Raw genomic sequence first — 22,144 nt, forward strand, 5'->3', positions numbered from 1 at the left:
GTTAGAAGACAGAACAGGTTAAAATCTAGAAGGTGCAAAGATTTTATGAACAAAACCCCAATCACACAGTAAATATTACAAATAATTCACAACTTGTATCACATGAAACTAAAAAGCTTTTGCACAGCTAGAGAAACCATCAACAGAGTGAAGAGACTACTCATAGAATGGGAAAAACATTTTACTAGCTATTGCTGGAAGGACTAACATCTAGAATATATAAAGAACTAAAAAAGACTCCTCCAAAAAATGTAAAGGCACAATCCAAAAATAGCCATCTGAAATGAATAGACATTTCACAGATAAAAAGCACAAACAGAAATAAATACATGAAAAAATGCTCAACATCACTGGTCATTTAAGAAATGCAAAATAAAACAACCCTGAGATTCCATCTCCAGAAGGAAAGGCTATCACCAAGAAATCAACCAATGAGAAATGCTGGTGAGGCTGCAAGGAAAAAGAAACCATTCTCCATTGCTGATGGCAGTGTAAACTGGTACAAATACTATGGAAATCAGTATGGGTAATCCTCAAAAAACTAAAACTAGAGGTTCTGTTTGACCCAGCTGTTCCCTTTCTAGATAGCTTCTGAAAATAGTTAAAATTATCATACCACAGTACTATATGCATACCTGTGTTTATAGCAGCACAATTTATAATAGCTAAACCTTGGAAATAGCCCATATGCCCATCAAAAGATGAATGGATAAAGAAAATGTGGTATTGTATACAGTGGAGTACCTCTCTGCCAGAAAGAATGATAAACTTGCATTATTTGTGGGAAAGTTAATGCATCTCAAGATCATAATCTTAGGTGAAATAAATGGAATGCACAAATTTAAATGTTGCATTTCCTCTCTTGTATAAGAAACCTGGGTAAGTAAGGACCATAACAGAGGATAGATATTGGGAAGTAGGAAGAACGATTTCAAATGGGATGGGGAACAAGGGACGGGGAGAGGGAAGGGAAGAAAGGGGGAAAAAAGAGAATGAAAGGAAAATGTAAAAATGAATCTTTTGTAAATGATGAGGGGAAGAAGGGTTTAAGGGAGAGAGGAATGGGAAAAAGAATTAAGATATATTATGTCCAGGTACAAATTCTCTATGGTGAATGGGATCAATAAGTATGACAAATATGTGCTAATAAAAATAAAGATAAAAAATGTACACATATATTTCTTTGCCCTATCATGCGAGAAACCTTGAAGCATCAACACTATTGGAGAAAAAGCATACATAGAATCCAGATCTTGGTTTCTAATGTCGTTGTTCAATAAAAGAAATGAGAGCTCATTGGAGAAGTGGCTGATTCTAGGACTGGGGCAAGAAACATACAAGAAGAGCCTGGCATCTTGTAGTGCCAGAAAGTAAGGAAGTGCTAAAACTGTACACACACACACACACACACACACACACACACAGATGAGGCTGTGTCACAGGAACACAGGAGCAACTGAAAGAGCTCCCAATGGCCAAAGCTAGAATGAATTGAGCAACAAAGGCAATAAAGATGGTATCAGATTATAATGCAAAAGATAAAATGAATATCCATGTGTCCATGCTGATAGAAATAACTGAAAAAATTAATAAATGGAGAGAAACAAATCTGTGCAAAAGAATTTAAAATAATTTCTGTAAGCACTCTGCCCTCAAGGACAAGAAGGAAAAAAGCTATGCTCCTTAGGTGTGAGCTATGCTCCTTAGGTGTCAGCTATGCATAATGATTTCCTTCCAAAGAGTATAGAGTAAAGGAGACAAAAAGAGTAGCTTTACAGTAGTAAAATATTACCATACCTCAGCAAGGTCAACACCAATAGATTTCACTATAAACATGTTGATTGTACGCATCCTTGATATGATGTCATAAAAATGGCACTTTAACTCTTACTCTTCCTCCCAATAGTCCATAATCTCAGTCTTATATTATCTCTTGTCTGAGAAAAACATAGAATTCCAATAGGGGGAACCCTGTAAATTGCCTAGCTAGTACTCCACAATTGTAAAGGAATGTCTGAGAAACTGCCATAGCCAAGAGGATCCTCAGCAGTATGACAATTATATAACATATTGCATCTGAGTCCTTATCCGGAAGAGAAAAGTACAGTAGGTTAAAACTAAGGAAATCTCAAGAAATTATTAATTTTAATTAAAAATAATATTTCTGCACTTGTTCATTAAGTGTAACAAATGTATCATACTCATGTAATACCTTAATGATAAAGTAAGCTGGACATACGGTATATAGGAACTCTCCGTAATATCTTCTCAATTTTTCTGTAAATCTGAAACTGTTCTGGGGCTGGGGATTTAGCTCAGCAGCACAGCGCCTGCCTGGCAAGCGCAACGTCGTGAGTTCGATTTCCGGTACCAGAAAAAAAAAACAAAAGTAAAAATAAAAATAAAATAAAAAAATAAAACTGTTCTGAAAAACAAAGACTATCTTAAAATATTTGATTAACCAAAACATGTGTGTTCATTTCATCATGGTTCTTATTTGCACTTCTTGAATTAAAGTGACATTAAGCAGGTTTTTATAGGTTTAGTGTCTGCCCATGCTCATATTTATTTAGTGATGTTTTCTGTTTGTGTCTTTTCTCCACTCCTCCATTGGAGTATTTATATTCTTGCTAATAGGTTGTAAAATGAAAGAAATTAACTTTTGTCTGTCATATGTGCTGTTTCCCAATTTGTCATTTATCTCTCAATCTTGTTTATAACATTTTCATCCATATAGAAATTTTCCATTTTTATGTAGTCAAATCTATCAATCTTCCCTTTATGCTTTGAGCATTTCACATCATGCTCAAAAAGACCTCAGTTACCCTGAAATTATAAAAATGTTCACTCATATTTCCGTTGACTGGTTTTATTGATTCGTTTTTCACATTTTATATTGTTAGACTAAAAATGTATATGGTAGAAGGAGTGAGACATTAATCCAACTTTTTAAAATTTTTCTAAAAATTCAGCTAGTTGTACCAATCGTGTTTATTGAATATTTCCTTTCTGCAGTAAGTTGCAATGACATTTTCATAACTCAGTAAATTCTACAGGTAAAAGTTTATTTCTGGATTCTCTATTCTGATTTTAACGAGCCATTGCTCTATTCATAAGATAATACTACAGTATTTTAATTATTGTAACTTTGTAATAAATTTTACTATTTGGGAGGGTCCGTCATCTTTTATTAATTTTATTTTTCAAAATGTCTTTGTTATTCTTTTATTCCTCCAGATAAAATGTAGACTACTTGTGTAAACTTACAAGATAGAAATACAACCCACAAAACTCTTACAATTTTTATTAAGAATATCTTTAATTAATAGACTAATTAGGAAAGAATGAGTACTTTTTACAGTATCGTGTCAACTTTTCCAAGAAAAAGACCATTTTTCTATATAATAAAGTCTTACTTTAGGGACAGAGATGTAGCTCAGTGGTAGAGTGCTTGCCTAGCATGCACAAGACCTTGGGTTCAATCCCCAGCACCAGAAAAAAAAGACTTATTTTATGTGCCTAAGGAGAATTTTATGCTTTTCCTCACATGAGTCTTTTAATTTTTTTGCTTAAATTTATACTCTTAGGCATTTATATTTTTCTTCTTCAATCTTGCCCTTTTCCTGTTAAATTTATATAGTTATATAATCTATGCTTGGTATTGCTGCTGGCAATTGAATATTTTTCTCATCATTATATTTTATGATTTTTATTATTGTCATATATGAGACCACTGAGGGAGAGATAAATCAGTTTGTGTAAATATATATGTATGCACTAATACACATACACACACACACTCCACTGAAACATAGAACTTCAAGAGTTAGGGGCTATTTTGTTCCCAAGAGCTTCTTGCTTTCTTGCTTGAATATATTTCTTCTGCTGCAGGCAATTATTTCAAGTAGGAAGAAAACAATTAGCAATCATGAGTATCAGTAAACTGGCTAAGAGAAATGGCCCTGAGGTCAGACTGCCCAGGAACAAATTCAAAGTATACCACATCCCAACGTGTATCACTGTACAAGCAACCTGACAGCTTTGTGCTACAGTTCCCCGTTGTGTAAGAGGCGGGTAATGATACCAGCACTTACCTCACATGACTGTTTCCAGGATTGCATTAACTAATATAGACAAAGCATTCAAAACAGTTATTTGTAATACTAAATGCCATCTATTACTAAAATGACATTCAGCACCCCCTTCTCAATTCTCCATCATTCACACTTGATAACACCATTGCTTTTCTTTTTTCTTTAATTTGCTATACATAAGCTCTGATATACAATCAGTGTGCATTGTAAGTTTATGTTAAAAGCCAACCATAAAATGCTACCGGGTTATACAGTATACTTAACATTCTGCCCATATGAAAAGGGGAAACAATGAATTTACAACTTTTGGTTCTTTTGTATTTTGAAAAGTCCATGCACCTATCCCCTTTTCAACTACTGTAAGTGCATCTGAATAAAATATTTTCAGAGCATATAGCTTAGGTTTTTAGATATGATTTCACCATTCAATTACTACAGACACAATGCTGACTGAAAAAGAAGCTAAAAAAAGGGGAAGAAATAAAACATATCTCATAAAATATTCAGCATACAAAGAGGACTAGTGGCATTAAGGGCCTTTGCCCATTTTCGCATTCTAAACACTCATTCCACCAAGGTGAACCATTTAAAAAATGTCAATACATTGAGTCATATAGCATAGTTTTTAAAGCATAGCAATCTAAAACAACCAAGGCAAAGACAGAAATCTAGCTCCTGCCAAATGTATGTCTTCCTCTATTTGATTTGTCTAGGCAGCCAGACAACCAGAATCACTAGCAGGGAGAGATAGGGAAGCCTCTCTCAGAAGCCAGAGTTGACACAGCAAAGATATGAGTCTACCCTGCAAAATTTCATGACCAGAAAGTTTTGAGCTCTTCTTATTCTGTTTGCAGCGAATGGCAACAATCCTATGCAGATATTAGGCCAAAGTCTCCACACCAACCCACTTGGCAGAAGCCAAGGAGCCAAGTTAAGAGGACTTCAAGCCTCCCTTCCTTTCTTCCTTTTTTCCTCGAAAAAACATTTATTGAGAACTTACTATATGCCAAGTACTATATCAGACACTGGGGATAAAGCAATGCTCCTAAAAGAAATGGTCTCCGTTTTAACAGAGTTTACATTTGAGTACAAAAGATAGTAACAAACAAGATCGCTTCAGATAGTGATCAGTGCTAGGAAGACTATTCAATAAAGGGATGTAACGAGGAGTGACTGAAGATTTACTTTGTATACTGTGGTCAAAGAAGGGCTATCTTCCAGAGGTGATATTTGACTTCAAACAATTCAAAGATGTAGAAAATGATTACCCAACAAGTTCAAAGGTAGGAATGAGAAAGGACTATTTGAAAAACAGCCAATATGTCTGAGACTCCTGCTGTGATGTTATTACAGGAGTTTATTTGTGTGGTCAGTAAAAAATCTTAATGTAGTCCATAGGGATGTGAGGGAGTTTCATATCTCACACGATATTCCTCTGCTCATACCACATATACTGTAGTGCAATGATGGTGAACCTTTTACAGCTTTCAATAATACAAACAGCCCACTGCAGCACGTGTGCCATAGGTTCACCACCACTGCCCTAGTGCCTTGATTCAAAAGCTGGTCCAGAGAAATCATGTGATATTGAAGTTTTTGTATCTCACTTACTTCACTTAGCATTATGGTCTCAAATTCCAGCCATTTTTCTACAAATGACATGATTTGATTCTTCTTTGTGGCCAAATAATATTCCATTGTGTATGTATACCACATTTTCTTTACTCATACATCTGCTGATAGGCATTTAGGTTGTTTCCAGAGCTTAACTACTATGAGTTGTGCTTCTAAACTATTAAGAATTGTGCTATAAACATGGGTATGCATACATCACTGTAGTATGATGTATTTAATTCTTTTGAGAATACACCCAGGAGATGTGTGAGAAACCTAAAATATAAATAGATAAATGTGTAAAATAAAAGAGATATGTGGGAAGCAAGAAGGCAGACTTTTTGGAGATGGGAGAAAGGAGTCAGGTAAAAGGGGAAGATGGGAGGAAGTGGGTACAAGGATCAAAAATGACCAAGATAGGGGCTGGGGATTTAGCTCAGCAGCACAGCACCTGCCTGGCAAGCACAAGGTCATGAGTTCGATTCCCAGTACCAGAAAACACAACAAAGAAAACAAAACAAAAAGACCAAGATATATTATATGCATGTACCAATGACCCAAAACATACATACTGTTATGTATTGCACATATATACTAATTAAAAACAAAAAACCTAAAAGCTAATCCAGATGACATGAATAACTGCTGTACTTCACCCAGAACCCACTGGCCTCAGTAATGAGAGAAGCCGCTGCTGTCACCTCCCTGTGCTACCCATCAGCGATTGGCCAATCCCCTGGGAAGCTCCAGCCTGCCCTGCAAGATGCATCTTTGTTGACAGCACTGCTCTTCAAGGTAGAGGATGCTGAATATTTAGGGAATGAGGTTTGGCTCTCCTCCTTCCCCACCTACTCTAGCTAATCTCAATGGAAACTAGAGAAGCCATTGCTGGCCCCTTCTAGATATCTAAAACCATTATCCACCCTTCCTGAGGGCCTCACCCTCACGCGTAGCAGTAGTTCCACAAGATTCTTTGGGCTTCTGTTCACCGTGCTATCTGCTGGCACTTCACTGCTATAAACTATAAGTATCATTTTTATTTATTTTCTATCTTCCCTCACTGGAATGTAAACTCTGGGGAGAAAGGGTTCATCTCTTATTGGCTGCTGTATTTCCACTGCCTACCACATAGTTGATACTTCATAAGTATTTGTTGAATGATTTATAATTATAACTTCCTTTGTAGACTTGGTCTCTTGGATCTATTTCTGTATTCTCTATTCTGTTCCATTGACCCATTTGCCTATTCTTATGGAAATACCACTTTCCCTTAATCATTATAGCTCTATAGTAAGTCCTTTTATCAGGCAGAGTGAACTCTTTTCTGCTTGTTCTTCAAAAGTATCTGGTGTGCAGTTTAAATGTGTGGAATCTGACTTTTTATCAAGATAGTGCCAAAGGTGAAGAAGGAAGGTCTTGCCCCTCCCAAAGTTGAAGCCAAAACAAAAGCTTTGAAGGCCAAGAAGGCCATGCTGAAAGGCATCTACAGCCACAAAAAGAAGAAGATCCGCATGTCTCCCACCTTCTACCATCCAAGACTCTGTGGCTCTGGAAGCAGCCCAAATATCCTCTGAAGAGCATCCTCAGGAGAAACAAGCTTGACCACTGTGCCGTCATCAAGTCCCCCCGACCAGGGAGTGAGGCATGAAGAGCGCAGAAGACAGCAACATACTTGTGTTCATTGTGAATGTCAAAGTCAGCAAGCACCAGATCAACAAGCTGTGAAGAAGCTCTATGACACTGACATGGCCAAGATCAATACCCTAATCAGGCCTGATGGAAAGAAGAAGGCATATGTTTGACTGGTTCATTTGTTGTAGCTCACAGCTTGACAGGATGCTTTGAATGTGGCCAACAAAATTGGGGTCATCTAAACTGAGTCCAGCTTGCTAATTCTAAATATACCTTTTTTCACCATAAAAAATGTGTGGAATCTCAAGCCAAATTTCCTGGATCTGTGTTCTTGTTTTGCTGATTACTGGTTGTATGAGCCTGGCCAAGTTACTTAAACTTTATGTGCCTCAGCTTTCTCATGCATAAAATTGGAACAAAATAGCACCTATTTTATGGAATTATTGTGAGAATTAAATGTGAATACCAGTAAGACATGTAACATATCATTAGACTACCTGGAATATACTAAGTGTTCAGTAAATGTCATCTGCTAATCTTGGCTCTTTGTACTTTGATATGTCTTTTAGAATCAGATTTTTATGTTCCAAAAAAGTTTGGTTGAAATTCTGACTGGAATTGTACTAACGTTATATATTGATTTGGGAGAGTCATCCACATAGTTACAATATTGAATCCATCTATGAACAAGGCATATCTTTCCACTCATTTGGATCTCTTTAGTGTTTTTCACTAAGGTTTTAACATTTTATGCATAGAGATCCTGATATATTGCACAGAATTTTTGCATCCATGAGACATTGGCCTGCACTTTTATACTTTTTTGTGATATTCTTGTCAATTTCAATATCAAGGCTATAAAGTCTCATAAAATAAATAGGGGGATTTTTTTCTTTTTCTTTATTTCTTAATTTTCTATATTTCTATTTTTTTCTTATATTTCTATTCCATTCTGTTGTCAAGTTTTGTGTCAGATTGGATTTATCTGTGTCTTGATTACTTTCTTCTTGCTGAGACAAAATGTCCAACACCTTAAGCTATAGGAAGAAAGATTTGTTGTAGCTCACAGTTTGTAGAGGTTTCAGTTCATAGTTGGCTGGCTTCAAGGCTGGGTGGCATGGCAGAAGCACATTGCAGAAGAGAAATGGTTCATGGCAGGCAGAAGGCATATGACATAAAGTGTGAAGTAGCAAAACACCCTCTTTCTCTCCTTTATATTCTATCCAGGCCACACGCCCTTAGGGCAGGTAGCACTCACACTCAGGGACAGCCTTATATATTGATTTGGGAGAACTATGTCAAACCAATCAATGGACTAATTTGACAATCACACACCCTTGACACCAGCATCATACATTTAATCACAGCATCACACACTCTAGATCCAGTGACCTCTGAAAAGCCCCACCTATGACCAAATGAGGCTTTGGGGGGACAGCTAGACACAACTCACAACAATCTGTTTCTTAAACACTAATAGAATTCACCTGTGCAAACATCTAGGTTGTGAGATTTGTGGTAGGCTAGTAAAGCTTTGGCTATTGATTCATTTATTTAAAGTTTATTTCTACTCAGAGGTAAAAGTCTTCCAAACATAGATATAGGCAAAGACTTCATGAACAAAACCCCAGTTGCACAGGAAATATTACAAAGAATCAAAAAATCAGATCACATCAAATTAAAAGTTTCTGCACATCAAATTGAAAGCTTCTGCACAGCAAAGGAAACTACCAATGGATGAATAGACAACCTACAGAATGGAGAAAAAAGTTTCCAGCTACTCTTCAGACAGAGGACTAACACTGAGAATATATAAAGAGCAGTGGAGTGGCCTCCCTGGTTTTCTCTGTGAACCACCTGTTGCCATCCTCGAGGGTGCAGCGACACCTGCACCTGCCATCAGCATGACTGAGCACATGACACTTTGTGGCACCCTCAAGGGTCACAATGGCTGGGTGACCCAGGTCACTGCCACCCCACAGTTCCTGGACATTATGCTATCTGCCTCTCAAGACCAGACTATCGTCATGGGGAAGCTGATCAGGGATGAAACCACTTATGGTATCCCTCAGTGTGGGATACTGAGGGGTCACTCCCATTTTGTTAGTGATGTGGCCCTCTCCTCAGATGGCCAGTTTGCCCTCTCTGCTTCCTGGGATGGGACCCTGTGCCTCTGGGATCTTACAATGGGCACCACCACAAGACGATTTGTAGGCCATACCAAGGATGTGCTCAGTGTGGCCTTCTCCTCTGACAACTGGCAGATCGTCTCTGGATCCTGAGACAAAACCATACAGTTGTGGAACACTCTGGGCGCATGCAAATACACTGCCCAGGATGCGAGTCACTCAGAGTGAGTGTCTTGTGTCCATTTCTCACCCAATAGCAGCAACCCTATCATCGTCTCCTGTGGCTGCGACAAGTTGGTCAAGGTATGGAATTTGGCAAACTGCAAGCTGAAGACCAACCATATTGGCCATACTGGCTATCTGAACACTGTGACGGTCTCTCTAGATGGATCCCTGCGTGCTTCTGGAGGCAAGGATGGCCAGGCCATGCTGTGGTATCTCAACGAAGACCAGCATCTTTATACATTAGATGGAGGGGACATCATCAATGCCCTGTGCTGCAGCCCTAACTGCTATTGGCTCTGTGTTGCCACCGGCCCCAGCATCAAGATCTGGGACTTGGAGGGCAAGATCATCATAGATGAACTGAAGGAAGAAGTTACCAGTACCAGCAGCAAGGCAGAGCCCCCCAGTGCACCTCTCTAGCCTGGTCTGCTGACGACTCTGTTTGCTAGTTACTCAGATAACCTGGTGCGAGTGTAGCAGGTGACTACTGGCACCCACTAGAAACATGTCCACTGTTAAAAATAAAAAAAACTGGCTTTCTAAAAAAAAAATATATATATATATATATATATATATATATAAAGAACTCAAAAAAATCAGACCCCCGCAGTTTAAAGATCCAACCCAAAAATAGGCATCTGAAATGAATAAACACTGGTAGATGAAGAAGTTCAAATGGCCAATGAATACATAAAAAACTGCTCAACACCACTGGCCATTCAAGAGATACAAATCAAATCAATACTGAGATTCCATCTCACTCCACAAAGTATGGCTATCATCAAGAAATTGACCAATAGCAAATACTGGGGAAAAGGAACCCTTCTCCGTTGTTGGTGGGAACGTAAACTGGTACAACCACTATGGAAATCATATGGAGATTCCTCAAAAAACTTTCTAACAATTCCATTCCACCCAGCTATTTCCTTCCTAGGTATCTTCCTGAAAGAGTTAAAGACATCATATCACAATGATACGTGCATACCCAGGTCTAGCTAGATCTTGGAAGCAGTCTATATGCTCATCAATGGATGAATGGAGAAAGAAAATGTGGTATTCATATACAGTGGAGTAGTACTCTGCCATAAAGAAGCATAAATGAGGCATTTTTAAGTAAATGGATACACCTCAAAACCATAATCTTAAGTGAAATAAACCAGGCACATAAGTTTAAGTATCACCTTACTTCACTTGTGTGCGAAATTCAAAGAATAAATAAGGAGTGGAATTGGGGAGAGAAGTTAGGAAGTAGGAAGAACTTGTTAAAAATAGAAGGGGAACAAGAGATTCGGAGGGGAAAGGAAGGAAGGGAAAAGGGATTTAAAGGTAAAAAAGAATTGAAAGAAAAAATGGAAATAGGGCTTTTGTAATGTGGAGGAGAAAATGGGTTGAAGGGAGTGGCAGAGAAGAGGGACAAAATTAAAGAATTAAAATGTGATATGTGCCTGAATACATTCTTTATGATGAATGTGATCATTATGTACTACTGTAAATATGTACTAATAAAAAATAATATACCAAAAACTAAAGTTTATTTCTATTCAGATTTCCTATTTTTTTTTTTTTTTTTTGGTCTTTTTTGGAGACAGGGTCTCACTATGCAGCTCAGGCTGGCCTTGAGTTCACTTTGTAGCCCAGGCTGGTCTCGAACTCACAGTGATCCTCCTGCCTCAGCCTCCCGAGTGCTGGGATTACAGGCATGCGCCACCACGCTCAGCTTCCTATTTCTTCTTGAGTCATTTTTTCTAAGTTATGTTTGTCCAGGATGTGGTCCATTCTGTTGAAAATTTCAGATTTATCCACATAAAATATTTTGTAGTAACAATTTCTTATTTTTAATCTCTTTTATACATCTGTGCTTCTAGTTATGAACATTTTTTACCTTTGCTGTTCATTAATTGCTTAGTTGTCAAGGGTCATCTATTTTTAAACCATCAAGTTTTTCAAACACCAATTTGGAAGTTTGTTAAATCTTCTTGATTATAGCTTCATTTTCTATTTTACTAATTTCTGCTCTTTTTTATTTCCTTCATCCTACTCTAGGTTTACTTTATTGTTCCTTTTCTAAAAATTGGGCACTTCATGTCTATAAATGCTCATTCTAATTGCCTGATAATAGTACTTAAGGTTATAAGATTTTAAGTAAACTCTGTCTTTGCTGCACCTTGCAGAATTTGATGTGAGGTATTTCTATCAGCATTTATTTCTAAATATTTTCTCATTTACAGCAAGGTTTCTTCTTTGAACCATGAATTAACTAGATCTGTATGTTTATATTTCTGTCTATTCTGTCTATCTGTCTATTGTCTGTCTATCTATCTGTCTATCTAAATATATATGCTTCTCTTTCTTTTTTTTCTTTTTTTGGGGGCTACTAACTTCTAAATCAATTTCATAGTGACCAAAGAATATTAGATTATCTTTCTGACAATATACAACAGATTTTTTTAAAAAATCATTTGCAATTTCATTATTTTAATTGAATTTCATATAATTAAATACTTTGACCAGTTCCTTACTAATATAACCTAATTTAATGCTTTACATTTATCTTGATTTTAATCTTTATTTTCTTCCTTTCTAGCTTCCTTAAAAATAATTGAGTTTTAATTATTTTCATTTTCCTTCTACTGGTTTGTTTTTATTATTTATAGTCACCTTTAAATTTTAAAATTCATACTTGTGTGAACCAAGTTTAAATTTAATCAATATCTCTTTTACTCCCAAACAATACAAAAGATCTACTGCTTTTAAGCTGATCACTACCCCACAGCTTAATTCTGTCCATTACTTTAGCTCCATCATTTTTTCTAACTCCCCAACTTAGTCACTGTTATTATTGTTTCATATAGGTAATGATTGTTTATGTTCATCTAACTTTCACAAATTTCTTTGCTCATTATTCTTTATTTCATCTCATTCATTTCTCCTGGGAATTCTTTTTGGAAGATCCTTTAGAGGGGATCTAATTTTTATATTTCTTAAAATGTTTCTATTTAGCTCTTATTTCTTTGTATTAATTTTTCAAGGACTATTATACTAACTTGACAGATATTTTCCCTGGCACTTTGAAAGTATTATTCCCCTATTTTCAGACTTTGAGTATTGCTCTTGAAATGTTTGTCTTCGTTTTAGTAGTCATTCCTTTGGAGGAAATCCATCATTTTCACCTAGCACCTTTTCAGATATTCTTTGTCTTTTTACCGCAATATGTGCATGTGAGGATTTCTTTGTATATTTCCTGCTTGGAATTTTTGTAATTCCTGAACAACCGAAAGACTCATGTCTGTCATCAACAAAGGAAAAGTCTTTAAAAAAATTATCTAGTCTTCCAGTCTACATATGATTGCAGAGACTCATTCATCCTTGCTCTCCCTGATGATACGCTATAATCCTAGATAATACAAGGGGCAACTAAAAGAGAACCCTGCAAGGTGGAAAGATGACAATGAGCTGATTAGGGGCCCAAGGACTTGAGGAAAAACACATCATCAGAGTATCTAATAATCATCCACCCAACAGAAGAAGTTGACTCAGGCCTTTCAGTAATGGACCTCCATCATCAGCAACAGAGGTGCCCCAGGTAGATTAATTTATCCCCTCGATGGCACAGGAATCCTAACGATAACCCCAGGTAAACTTGGCAGCATTAGCAAGAGAAATCAGTGGGGATCTCTTCTGACAGTGAGTAGTCAGTGAAAACCTCTCCTTCCAAGGAACCCCAAGAGTCTCCTTGACAGGGAGAGAAAATGGGTGACTAGAAAGCACAAACAAGGGGGACCATGTCATCACAAGCAGCCTAGGCATGGAAATGTCTTTATTTTCATGGGTTTAAGACTCCTCTGCCTTACTTAGAAACACGAAGCGGTGTAGTAAGGCCAAGAACACCAACAAGGAAAATTCCACTGCAACAAGCTGCCTGGGCCTGGAAGCTCCCCGAGGCAAGAGGATTCTCCTATAAGTGCCTGGACCAGAGGCACTGTGCTTCTCCACTGAGCCAGAGATTTCTTTCCACACCTAGCAGCATGCAGCATTCGTAGCATGGGGCATTCCACCACAACAAGTGCCTTGGCCAAAGTCTTATGTTAGGAAAGTTTCAAACTGCATTTTAAGTAGTTGTACCTACCTGCTATTTATGAAAGACTCAGTGGTTTCATTTCCTCCCATTTGTTTTATTTATCTATCTATTTATTTATTTTGTGTACCCTCTCATTTGGTGTTATTAAAATTTTTTTCTTTACTGTTTTTAATTGTAAATTTATATGGATGAATCATGTGATATGTGAATTATATCTCAATACAACTGTTTCCAAAAAAGAAAACATCTATTCTACATGTTACCAAGCAGGCAGAATACAAAAAACATTGTATGACCAAAAGAAGTAAACCCCAAAGAGTATATACTGTGTTATTCCATATACATGAGGTTCTAAAAAAAGAAAACTAACCTATAGTGACAGAACATATATCCATGGTTACTTCTGAGGGTCAAGGACGAACTGAAAGTGGAAATGAGAAAGCTTCAAAGTGTGATGGAAATGTTTTGCATCTTGATTTGGAATGGAAGAAATAGGATGCATAATTCACTAAAACTCACCAGGTTGCACACTTAGGGTACATACGCTTCACTATATGTAAACTCTATCTCAAATAAGAGAGAAAGACATCTGTAATCCCAGCCCTCTTGGAGGCTGAGGCAGGAGGATTGCAAGTTTGAACTCAGATTGGGCAATTTGGTAATTTTTAGTGAGACTCTGTCCCAAAATAAAAATAAGTAAATAAATAGTAAAAAGGTCTGGGAATATAGCTCCCTGCAAGGGTCCTGGGTTCAATCCCTGATACCACATAAAATAAGAGAAGGGGGAAAGGAAAAAGGAAGAGAAGAGAAACTAGGGAGGAGGAGGAGAGGAGAATGTGGAGGAGGGTGGATTTGGGAGATACTATAAAGTAGGAATTGTAGATTTGGTATCTGGTTAAATATAAAGGATCAGCGAGAGGAGGAGACTACAAGAACAAAAGATAGTAGAGTGATATTTTGAAAGAATCCTTACCTTAAAGCCAGATAAATAAGTAAGAGGAAAAACATATGTAAGAGGTTCCCCCGAGGCTTAACTTTGGGGCCCCTGGTAGGCAACTAACTCACCTCTCAGAGCCTTCCTCCATTTATTCACCTATAAAACTGATAACAAAACCTCTTTTATGAGGATTAGTGAAATAACACAGTAAATCACCCGTAGAAATTCAATGTGACTCCCAGATTTCTAACTTGGCCTCTACACAGGCATTGCTGGATGGTACCAGGTTCTTGGATACAGAAAAGAGTGGCACAAGGGTTACACAAAGAAAGAAGTGACAATAAGCAACAGTTTCCCAGCATCCTGAGGGCTGGACTTGGAGTGGAGGATAAAAACTAGTAGATCTATTCTTAGGAGACATCTCCTCACAGGAACCTCAAGTTGTAAGGAGGGATGTTGGTGGTATCCTCACTGTCAATTCACACAGCGGCATACACCCTCCAAACCTCTCTATCACTGTCTACCTAAGCCATTGAACTTGACCTTGGACTCCCTTTCTCTAGCAGTGGGTGGAGTGGTGCTGTATCTGAGAGGGCATTTCCCTGGGGTGGAGGGTGGAGGGTGGGAAGCCTGGAGCTTTTGTATCTGATCAAGATTTTACTTCCCCTTCTATCCACTCAGGACCAAGAGAGTAGAATGTGGGCCCACTGGGCTCTGGACTACCTCTGACATGTTGATGCCACCAGGCAAACAGCAGTAGAACCTGAGTTCCTAGATTAACTTCTTCATTTGTTGTGAAGAGTTATGTTCTCTTTGAGGTGGGTGCTTAGTATCTTAGGGTTCCCCCTAAAGAGTCTGAGCATGCGCACACTGTAAGAGAAATCATCCAGTTTCCAATGTTTTGAAGCCCTCCCCGCTCTGTGTTTACTCTGCACATGCCCAGGTGAACGCCAAGATGAGAAGTCTGGATGCAGGTCAGAGGGGGAAAACAGCATTTCCTAGATATGGTTCAAACCTCATGAATTTCAGGACTTAACTGAGTTCTGTCCTACGCTTGTCCCGAGAGAGCCATGTTCTTGGGAGCACTGAGGGGAAGCAGGGCTGGGGCTGTTACAGAGATGAGAAACCTGGCCATTAATTTGGGAGTGTGACATTTCTTTAGAAGTCACCTCAGGTGAGGAAAAGTAACCTCAGTTACCATGGGGGGGCAGCAGAGGCCAATTTACAAAACCCTGAGCCTAGACTAGGAACTTCTGGGTTAGAATGTTTGAGTCTGTGCACCAAGCCACATCCAGGGTCAGGTCAATCCAAGGCCAGCAACACCTTCCTGAGAGCCAGTACAGAGGTAACTCAATGAGGTAAGTGTGATCCAAAAGGCAGCCACAGAACTCCAAGAAATGGAAAGGATCTAGGGCAATAGGGTGGCTTTGAGGGGACAAAACGCCACAGTGGAGAAATCTGTGATGAGGAGGGCAGTAATTTGCATATAATTTTGATCAGTCTTTACTGTATGTGTGCACAGAAATCTCCTTTCTGATTCCCACATAAATATATTATTTCCCACTCTGAACTCCCGCTCCAAATAGCTGCCTCAATTTTTGCCCCAGATCGCCCTAGCAATGACTTTTTTTTCCATATCTGCCATGTTGGCCTCTTGCTTAGATGAGCCACCTTCTTATGTTTATGGTCTATGAATTTAGGGTATCTAGATATTGTAAGAAGGCAATTCAGGGATTCTGGGAAGAGTTACATCCTCCCCCTGAGCACACCCGAAGAATGAGTCATGAGTGATTTCTTGGAGAAAAGGAAGAGGTTGGTAACCACTGCTAGCATGCTTAGTTACTAAACTCAGAAGACTGGCCATCCATGTTTTCTGCAGATGAGCTAAAATCCAGAGGCACTTCCGAAGCAGCAGGGTCCAAAAATGAGTTCAGACTTCAGAACAGGAAAATAGAGACTGTTAGCTGATGTGTGTGACCCTGAGCACCATCCATGCTGAAAACCGCATAGCTGATATATTAAGCAGATCCAGGTAGAAGTTCAGGTCAACCAGTGAAGATACCCAGCTTCCCTCAGGTATGTCCTAGGGAAATCTCATTTGGTTTTCTTCCTCAACTTCCAGAACATGTGCTAGGTTCTGACAAACTCCAAGAGATTCCTGGTTTCCTTTCTGTAGGCCTCAGGACCCAGCCTCCTTTCCTTTCTTCCTTAAAGTTGCCACTAACATTTTTATCCCTTTAAGTAGAGGCACAAAAGACTAAGATAAAGTTATCTCAACCCCCCACCCCGCAAATAAATCTAAAGACAATCCTCAGGTAAAGGGTTTTACTGATGCACAAGGCAAAACAGAATAGAGGTACCAAAAGCAACACACTGCACGTACTAGGTTTGGTGAGTTGTAACAGTGGAATAAAAGTGACAAGGATTCCATCTTCCAAAGTTCTCCTGCTGGAAGTTCTATTAGGCTTATTTCTTCACTTTTCTTATCCTGGGGGTGGGGTGACTTCTCCCATCCCCCTTCCCCACACGCATATACAATACCTTTCCCAAACCAGACCTGAACCAAGGGCATCCGGCCCCGCTTTCTCTACATGGGGAATCTGTATCTCTGATGATATTCGCTTCAGTGGATGAGAAGAAGCACCCAACCCACAAGCCTCTGCTATACATAGAAACTATCCCCTCTGGGAGTTTCCTCACAGCAGAGAACCAGACTTAATAACTGGCTCATGAATGTGTCTCAGCAACAGAACAAAATAGAAAGACACCAGGAGAGAAGGAAAATGGATTGCTTATCTGTCCTACAAACAGTTCAGGGTGGACTAATACATACCAAAGGCCATGTATAAGATACTTTAGAGCCCTCACGACATGTTATCTGCACAGCAACCTTCTGAAGTGACTGTTTTCCCCCATATTACTGAAAGAGAAATAGGTGCCAACTGCTTGTGCTCAGAAGTCCTAGGCTTGAATGCAAACCCAAACCTGCCTGACTCCAACGTGGATGCTATTTCCACTACCAGTGTGCTGCTTCTTAAAGATGGTGGGGGTCCTGGACTGCAAAAGCCTTAGACCAGGCCCCACTAGGTCAGCTGAAAAAGGCCATGACAATATCAGTGGCCCGTGTCCCAAGTAGCAGGAGGAGAACCACAGACCCTCCAGATGACAGGACAGCCACAGAGATAAAGTGCAGCACATGCCAAGATATGCCTCCAACAACAAAAACAGAGACGGTGGAAGAGCAGGTTGTGGGAGGGTTGAAGGAGAAACCTCTGCATCCAAGCAAACCAGCCTTCTTTGGACCAAAAGTTCCAGTTATGCCTGGGTCTGCATCCGAAGTGACATGGACTCCAAGGCTCAGCACAGGTCTGCTGCCTGAAGACCTCTACTAGGCTCACTTCTATACTCAGCTCTGCTAGCACGGTGGACGGGGCCAGCAGTGACTTTGCACTGAATTATGAAGAACAGAGCATCTTTCTTGCTCCTTAGGCCTACATTTCACTTTCCTGAGGCAGCATCCTTGTGCATGATGAAGCAGGAAAATGAAGAGAGATGCTCTGGCCTTCACAAGCAATCTGCAGCAGATCCCAGGCCATGAGCCTTTCTGCTAAGATCTGCTCTGCCTAGGGGATTACTCCAGAGAGGATCTGAGGAGCAGTGTTGGAGGGGCCCCACTTGCCCACCACCAGCTGAGAACTACCTCTGCCTAGACAGGTAGGTAGGTCTCTTGTTGGCCCATGGTCCAGGAGCCAGTGAAGAACAAAGCTGTTTCTACTAACAGGAGACACCCACAACGCTAAAGAGAGACTCTCCAAGGGGGAAGAGATTGTGGTTACCCTTCAGTTTGGGTCTACTGAATCTCTCCTTTCCTTAGCGGGCTTTACGGGTCTCATTCTCATCCTACCTGTGGCACTCCCCCGGTAAAATAGAACACGAGAGCGCCCAGATTGGAGTAAAGAAGATCTTGGGGAGGAAGGAATAGAGGAGGGAGGCTCTTGCTCCTGCTACTAACGCTAGGGCTTTACCTCTACCCCTTTTTTTTCAAGACAGGATCTCACTGTGTAGCCCAGGCTGCCTTCACCTCCCAAGTGCTGGAATTACAGGCATGCTCCACCATGCTGCTTCTCTCCTCATGATCTTTGCTACCGTAAACCCCCCACAGGCATATGTCAGTCTCTTCTTTTTTTAACAAGCCCATCTTCACTTTTCCCTGGGCACAATAGAGACAGCAGGAAGCATCTGAGTAAGAATTACCTGGAGCACTCGGAGAGAAGCAGAAGGCCATTCCAGAAGCCTAAATAGTCTGGCTTCCACAGCACTCACCGCCAAGCCAAACATGGCCTGGTTATTTTGGGGGCTAACAAGCCCTCTCTGCACTACCTCTGGGCTCCAAAGTGGCAGGGACCTCACTCCTTCCCAATCTGTCCCTGGTGCACTCTTACAGAGCAGGCATTTCTCATCTCGCTATCCTTGGGGAGCAAGGGTTTGAGGGTGGGGTTCCCTCCTCAGCCAGTACTAGAGAAACCAGAGTCCCACACCTCCTAGAGTGTCCCCCAAGACAGGGTTACTCTTCTGAGGAATATATTTCTTTTTCAGGTGACCGTCAGGACTTTGCTGTGATGGATACCGTTTATCATCCCATAGCTATTATCCCTACTGTGAGGGGCATGGCTATAACACCTATGGGCCCCACAGTCTAACAATGCAGCCATACAAGACCCTTCACATAAAAATATTGTACCAAGAGCTGCCCACATACAATATAACAAGCTGATGCCATCACAGATGGAACCTCATTTCTCTGTGCTGTGAAATGTGAGGACTTGCATTCAGCCTCAAACAATAGCTCTTATTTGAAACTTTTTGTATAAGGCTAGGTAACTGTACTCCCATTCTTGCCATGAGAAGTTTAAGAAAATGGCTTTAAAACTAGGAAAGATGAAAATTGGAAATAAGATTCCCAGTGATTCTCGAAATAAGAGCTTTGGAAATTGAACAACTTTAACCAGATGGCAATTTTTAATGTAGGAAAAATTATGATCCTCCAAGATATGGACTAGAAAAGAAGCTTCTATAGGGAAGGAAGGAAATTAATGATGTGCTCTCCATGGGGTTAGGATACAAAAGTGGTCTCTTTCATGGCTTTTTCACCCATAAGGGGGTCTAAACCCTCTTTACACAAGCTCCCCTCTCTATGCATCAAAAATCCAGAATCATAAAATTTTAGAGGTCATCTAATTCATTATATAATTATATCACCACAAGCAGTCATTCAACTTCTGCTTAGATACCTGCTTTCATCGAGGGGAACTCAATATCTCTGGAGGCAGCCATGAGAGAATGAGCCTGCTTTTACGTGTTGTGCTTTATGTCTGCTATAAAATACAGTAATGCTAGCAGATTTCTTAGAGAACACCTATATCCCTGTGTCTACTCATTACCTCCCTCACTCGCTCATTAACTCATTCATTCATTCATTCAGTAAATAAACACCAAGCATCTATGTACTAGCTTTTGTGCTTGCCACTAGAGAAACAAAGAAGGCTGAGTTTGTAGCTCAGTGATACAGCATTTGTCTGGTGCTCATAAAGCTCTGGGTCCAATCCTGAGCACCTCAAAAATAAAATGAATTAAATTAAATTAAAACTGCAGGAGAAATAAAGATAGACATGGATTCTGTTCATATGGAGTTTGGAGTACTGCGAGACAGTACCTATTCAAGGAATTATACAAAAAGAGTGAAAATATAAATGAGTGTTATGAAGAAAGGAGGCTACAAATTAAAATGGAAAGAGAAAATAGTGACAAATTGGGTATGAGGAAGAAAGGGGTATCAAGGATGAGCACTAGGTTCCTGAATTGAGTAACTGTGTATTTGGGGTGCCATTAACTGAAAATAGAGAAACTGGCAGAGGACCAGATCTAAGGGAAAAGATCATAGGTTTGGCATTTGATGTACTGAATTTGGGTTATACTTCAATCATCTAAGGAGATATAGACATGGGATACAAACTGTGACAAGGATGATCACAAGGACAATGCACTTTTCTTAGGGAAAGTGCATAGAACGAGAAGAGAAGGCAGCCTTGTAGAAAACCAACATTTAAAAGCCAGTTAGAAGCTGTGTGCGGTGGTGCACACCTGTAATTCCAGTGCTCAGGGAGGCTGAGGAGGAAGAATCATAAGTTTGAGTCTTGCCTGGGCAACTTAGCAAGACCTTGTTTCAACATAAAAAAAAATTTAAAAGATCTGAGGATATAGCTCAGTGGTAGAGCACCCCTGATTTTTATCCCCCAGTACAATAATAACAATAATAATAATAATGATAGCCAATCAGAGAAAAATAGACCCCAAAGGAGACCAACAATAAATTCTTGAGATAATTTTTATCTAACAGAAACTTCTCAGTAGAAAAACAAATAAAGGAAGCTAAAAAAGTCTCAATAAAAAGGAAGTGACCAATAAGGTCAAGCGCCACTGAGGAGTCCAGTAAGATAAGGATTGCAAGCATCCTTTGGATTTAATGACATGAAGGTCATTGGTGACTGGTGACAGTACCTTAGAGTGGTGACAGAGTAGAAGTGATTAGAGTAAGCTGAGAAATGAAGGCAGGCAACTCTTTTGAGTATTTTTTGAATGAGAGAAGAGAGTGATAACTAGAGAGGGTGTGGGGTTGAGAGAGATATTATCTTAAAATAAGAAAGACTTTCACCTGCTACTAAGAAGCGTCCAGTTGAGGGAAAGATGTTGAATGTATTGGAGAGAAAAGGGACAGTGAGACAAGGTGGCAAGGTATAAGCTGCAAAACACCAGTGGAATGCATGGCACCCCGAGAAGAGGGGATTCCTCCTCCACTGTTAGAGGAGGGAAATCCTACAGATGACATAGATGAACTGATGTGGAAACATGGGGGCAGGAAAAAAAGGCCCTATTTAATGTTTGAATTTCTCAGTGAAATAAATGACAAGAGTGAAGAAGGTAGACACAGAGGCTGGAGGTTTGAGAAAAAGAGTGAAAAAAGATTCTAAATAGTCATCCTAGACAATGAGCAGTACTAAAGAGATTTAGTACTTCGTAGGCTCACAATGCAATGTGGAGCACTTGATTGAGGTGGGTGGTTTATAGGGAAGCAGGTCCAATTCGTGACAACAGATATAGGTGGCAGCAGGACCATGGAAGCGATGAGAAGTTCAGGAATGAGGAGGCCCCGGGGATGGCTGTGTAATCAACTTGTACTCGGAAGTCCCCTCAGATGATGGGAGGCCTTGTGATGGTGGGCGGGGAAGCCAGTGAGAGAAAGCCTTCATTAAGAAAGAAGGTGTATTAGTTTCCTAGGGCTGCTCTAACAAATTACCACAATCCGGGGGCTTAAGACAACAGAAGTTCATTCTCTCACCATTCTGAAAGCCAGAAATCTTAAATGAATGTGTTGATA

At 39.7% G+C, this 22,144-nt stretch overlaps 2 pseudogenes; both read left to right on the top strand.

Moving 5' to 3' along the window:
- The first annotated feature begins 6,386 nt into the window (after positions 1 to 6,386).
- On the top strand, positions 6,387 to 7,510 carry LOC102027067 (annotated as a pseudogene).
- A 1,698-nt stretch (positions 7,511 to 9,208) lies between these two features.
- Positions 9,209 to 10,195, top strand: LOC102027403 (annotated as a pseudogene).
- Positions 10,196 to 22,144: the final 11,949 nt, after the last annotated feature.

The sequence above is a fragment of the Chinchilla lanigera genome, unplaced genomic scaffold (genome assembly GCF_000276665.1).
Source record: "Chinchilla lanigera isolate Chin_1 unplaced genomic scaffold, ChiLan1.0 scaffold00074, whole genome shotgun sequence".
NCBI lineage: Eukaryota > Metazoa > Chordata > Mammalia > Rodentia > Chinchillidae > Chinchilla > Chinchilla lanigera.